Source organism: Pan paniscus, chromosome 19 (genome assembly GCF_029289425.2).
Source record: "Pan paniscus chromosome 19, NHGRI_mPanPan1-v2.0_pri, whole genome shotgun sequence".
Taxonomy (NCBI): Eukaryota; Metazoa; Chordata; class Mammalia; order Primates; family Hominidae; genus Pan; species Pan paniscus.
The window spans coordinates 34,575,061-34,580,667 of NC_073268.2; the positions used below are offsets into that span (position 1 = coordinate 34,575,061).

Consider the following 5,607-nt stretch of genomic DNA (forward strand, 5'->3'; position numbering starts at 1 on the left):
ATTTCATTTTATTAACAAAGTAGGGCCAGGCGCAGTGGTGGGCTGGGTGTGGTGGCTCATACCTGTAATCCCAGCACTTTGGGAGGCCGAGGTGGGCAGATCACGAGGTCAGGAGTTTGAGACCAGCCTGGTCAACATGGTGAAACCCCATCTCTACTAAAAATACAAAAATTACCTGGGTGCGGTGGCAGGTGCCTTAATCCCAGCTACTCGGGAGGCTCAGGCAGGAGAATTGCTTGAACGTGGGAGGCAGAGGTTGCAGTGAGCCAAGATTGTGCCACTGCACTCCAGCCTGAGTGACAGAGCAAGACTGTCTCGGAAAAAAAGAAAGAAAGAGAAAGAGAGAGAGAAAAGAAAGGAAGAAAAGGAAGAAAGAATGAAAGAACAAACGAAAGAAAGACAGGAGGGAAAATAGGCACTACAGATTGTTCACAATTCCCTAACTCCATTTAATATAAGGATTTTGATTTCTCCTTTTCACTGAAAAACTATCCTACTGTTCTTTGGTGGCCAACGATAACAAACTTAGTTTATAGCTACTATAACTGAGGTTTGGGAAATCTTCAATACTTCACATATGTATAGATGCTGGCAGTGTATCAAATTCTAGTTTCTAGTCTTTAGTTCTTTAAAAACTCTTTAGTCACTTTGTTATTCTTACATTTCATTTGTGATAATTGATTAACATGTTTGTATTTGAAGACATTAATCACAATTTAGAATATATAATGAGCACACAGATACTACTCTGTATCTTTTAGATTTCCTTATACCTATGAAAGATGTTATTCAGAATTCAATATGTTCATTTAAGTTTGATATAAATATTTTTCTGAAAAGAAAGAATTGAGCCATAAATGAATTGTTGTGGGATATGCTGTTTGGTCCTTTGGGCTCAAGGCTTAATATTAATAAGACTCCTGAACTGAGCCAGGAATCCCCAGGTCTAGCCCTAATTGGCTTTGTAACCATGAGCAAATTCATTTATCTTTGCATCCTTATAAAATGTCCTACACAAAAAATGTTATTTTTATGAAAGTATTACTCAAATATGAGGTAGTGTTCTTAGGGAGAAGAAAAAACCTTTGCCTTTGAGAATTGGGATGGAAGGGAAGTAACTTTCTTAATGAAATTCAGCCTGTACTATTAGAGAAGGCAGCACAGTGCAAAGCAAGAGTCAAAACTCATTTGCTTACCAAAGCCAGGAGGGAAGCATGAATATATGAATTGGGCCTATATAAGACTTAGGGAATTGTTGGAGTCTCTGTGCATCTCTCTTGTCTAAAAATCAGATTAATTAAAAATAAATACCATGAAAGTTATACAGAACAGTTCTACAGGGAGGATTCTTCCTGTGAGCTTCCAGTTTTCAACCTCTGGTTTAAAGAAAAAAATGGGCCTGGTGTGGTGGCTTGTGCCTGTAATCCCAGCACTTTGGGAGGCCAAGGCAGTTGGATTGCTGGAGTGTAGGAGTTCGAGACCAGCCTAGGCAACATAGTTTGAGACCAGCCTAGGCAACATATTTTGTCTCTACAAAAAATAGAAAAAATTGGCTGGTCATGGTGGTACGTGCCTGTAGTCCTAGCTACATGGCAGACTGAGGTGAATCATTTGAGCCCGGTGGGGCTCGAGCCTGCAGTGAGCTGTGATTGTGTCATTCCACTTTATCCTGTATACTGTTCAGCAGAGTGCCAAACATGTAGTAGGCACTCAATGATGTTTGATGGCCAGCTAGCTAGATGGATAATGGATGGATGGATGGATAATCGAATGAATGACTAGAAGGCTGTTCATCCTAGCAGCATGTGTATACAGTATATTGAGTTGTCTTTGCAATTGGTTTGCTCTTTTTTTTTATTTGAGTCTCATGAGCAAAATATAACAATACATTTTTGAAAACATCTCTTATGTTTTTAACATTCTAGTCTCTTACATCTTTAGGTGTCAAAATTTAGTATGCCCAACATTAAATTTGTGGCATTGCTTTCACCAGCTTAATTTTCATGAGCTTTGGCTGGGATTTGGAAACATTGCATCTTGTTTTGATGATTTTCTGATTGGCTGGAAGCCTCAAATGGATGTCACATGCTGTTAGAGCAGACTTTGCAAAGAAAAAGACAGTTGATCTTCTTTGTTTCAGGTGGTCTGTTCCCTCAGTTTAGGTTTTGTTTGATTTGGGGAGTATTTATTAACTTTAGGGATGAGTTGCATTTTCTTTCTAATATCCATTTGTTCACAAAAACACCTAGTAGGTATTCAGTTCATATTGGAATGAATGAGAAAATGAGCAGCACATCAATTGTAACAAATGTACCACTTTGGTCGGAGATGTTGATAATGGGGGAGGCTATATGCATGTGTGGAGGCAGGGGATATATAGGAAATCTGTCTACCTTCTGTTCAATTTTGCTGTGAACCTAAAAGCGCTCTAAAAAATAAAGTTTATTAAAAAAAAAAAAACAGCAGAAAGCACTGTTCCTGAGAAGTGGAAACAGCATGAGCCTCTGAATAAGAAAAACCTATTTGAATACTGATTCTACCTCTCACAATTATCACTCACCTTGGATAGATAACATGGCTGAGTCCGTGTATATCCATAATATGGAAATGATAATACTTAAACTATATTACAGATTTTCAATATTCTTAGTTTAAATATAGGTCAACATTCTGATTTTTTTGTTGGGAAAATATGGTCATCATATTTCAGCTCTTGGACTTTTTACCATGGAATTTTAAAACCATATACTTCTGGACACATTTTAAAAAGTAAAATGTACAGACATGAGATGTGAGGGGAAATCATGTAATTTAGCCACCAATTTGTGCAGTTTGTATAATTATGACAAATAACATAATGCTGTCTGTATTTGTTAAGTTTTCCTGTGATTGACTTCAGAATATCAATGAATCTTAAACCAGACTTTTTCTGTTATTCACTTGCTGCTTTGAGCTTGTTTCTCTGCCTATCCATTTTTTATATAGCTCAGAAAATTAAACAATTGAGATCTTGAGTTTCATATTATACCATTAATTTGCTTATTACAATCATAACGTAGTATATTTAGTAGGGCACAGCTGGATTTTCTTTTATTTGCATATGCCTTATGGTAATACTATGACTAGTAACTCATTATTTAATATGGAATATCTACTGTAGTGGAAATCTAGAAGAAATATGAGTGCTGAATAAGGTAGTAAGGGAGATTTGTAGTCTATACGTATTTGATCTTTGTTTCCATCTATTTCTCCAATTGTTTTTCTAAAATCTTCATCCATTGATTTATTTATTCTAAACATATATTTTGAGCATCAACTATGTGTCACACACTATGCTAGGCAATAAGTATGCATTGATGAATAAACCATGCATAATTACCTCATGAAGCTTGCTTTATCTGTAGCAGTAGACGCAATTTTGCTCCTGTTACCCAGGCTGGAGTGCAATGGCGCAATCTCGGCTTACTGCAACTTCTGCCTCCCAGGTTCAAGCGATTCTCCTGCCTCAGCCTCCCGAGTAGCTAGGATTACAGACATGCGCCACCACGCCTGGCTAATTTTGTATTTTTAATAGAGATGGGGTTTCTCCATGTTGGTCAGGCTAGTCTCGAACTCCTGAACTCAGGTGATCCGCCCTCCTTGGCCTCTGAAAGTGCTGGAATTACAGGCATGAGCCACCGTGCCCGGCCTCTTTGTTCTTTTAAAATGTACAGTTATTATTGACTGCAGTCACCCTGTTGTGCTATCTTCGAGACAGGGTCTTGCTGTGTCACCTAGGCTGGAGTGCAGTGGCATGATCTTGGCTCACTGCAGCCTTGACCTCCTGGACTCAGGTAATCCTCCCACCTCAGCCTCCCAAGTAGCTGGGACTACAGGCACAAGCCACCATGCCTGGCTAATTTTTTAATTTTTTTGTAGAGACAGGGTCTTAATATGTTGCCCAGGCTGGTCTTAAACTCCTGGGCTCAAGCAGTCTGCCAAATTCCCAAAGTGCTGGGATTACAGATGTGAACCATCCTGCTCAGCCAAATACTAGGTCTTATTCATTCTATTTTTTTTTTTTTTTGGTACCCATTAACCATCCCTACCTCCCCTTAACCCCTCTACTACTCTTCTCAGCCTCTGTTAACCATCCTTCTCTATCTCCATGAGTTCAATTGTTTTGATTTTTAGATCCATAAATAAATGAGAATACAAGATGTTTGTCTTTCTGTGCCTGGCTTATTTCACTTAAAGTAATGACCTCCAGTTTCATTCATGTTGTTGCAAATGACAGGATCTCATTTTTTAAATGACTGAATAGTACTCCATTGTATATAAGGGCCACATTTTCTTTTTCCATTCATCTGTTGGTAGACACTTAGGTTGCTTCCAGATCTTGGCTATTGTAGACAGTGCCGCAACTAACATAGGAGTACAGATACCTCTGTGATATACTGATTTCTTTTCTTTGGGGTATATACTGAGCAGTGGGATTGCTGGATCATATCGTAGCTCTATTTTTAGTTTTTTGAGAAACCTCCAAACTGTTCTCCATAGTGGTTGTATTAATTTACATTCCGATCAACAGTTTACAAGGGTTCCCTTTTTTCCACATCCTCACCAGCATTCATTATTGTCTGTCTTTTGGATAAAAGCCATTTTATCTGGGATGAGATGATATCTCATTGTAGTTTTGATTTGCATTTCTCTGATAATCAGTGACGTTTAGTACCTTTTCATATGCCTGTTTGCCATTTGTATGTCTTCTTTTGAGAAATGTCTATTCAAGTCTTTTGCCCATTTTTTAATTGGATTATTAGATTTTTTTTCCTATAGAGTTGTTTGGAGCTCCTCATGTGTTCTGGTTATTAATCCCTCGTCAGATGGGTAGTTTGCATATATTTTCTTCCATTTTATGGGTTGTCTCTTCACTTTGTTGATTGTTTTCTTTGCTGTGCAAAAGCTTTTTGCCTTGATGTGATCCCATTTGTCCATTTTTGCTTAGGTTGCCTGTGCATGTGGGGTATTACTCAAGAAATCTTTGCCCAGTCCAATGTCCTGGAGGGTTCTCCCAATGTTTTCTTGTAGTGGCTTCATAGTTTGAGGTCTTAGATTCAATTCTTTAATCCATTTATGTTTGATTTTTTATGTGGTGAGAGACAGAGGTCTAGTTTTATTCTTCTGCATATGGATATTCAGTTTTTCAGCACACTTTTTGAAGAGACTATCTTTTCCCCAATGTATGTTCTTGAGGTTTAACTCACAGGCAACCTAAGCAAAAATGGACAAATGGGATCACATCAAGGTAAAAAGCTTTTGCACAGCAAAGAAAGCAATCAACAAAGTGAAGAGACAACCCACAAAATGGAAGAAAATATATGCAAACTACCCATCTGACAAGGGATTAATAACCAGAACACATGAGGAGCTCCAAACAACTCTATAGGAAAAAAAATCTAATAATCCAATTTTGTTCTTGACACCTTTCCCAAAAATGAGTTCACTATAGATGTGTGGATTTCTTTCTGGATTCTCTATTCTGTTCCATTGGTCTATGTGTCTATTTTCATGGCAGTAGCATGCTGTTTTGGTTACTATTCCTTTGTAGTATAATTTGAAGTCAGG

General features: G+C 38.0%; 1 protein-coding gene across 5 annotated transcripts in view; it reads left to right on the top strand.

Moving 5' to 3' along the window:
• The window catches only part of SSH2 (slingshot protein phosphatase 2), a 303,596-nt gene that overhangs the window by 48,268 nt on the left and 249,721 nt on the right, over nt 1–5,607 (top strand). The window lies entirely within an intron of this gene.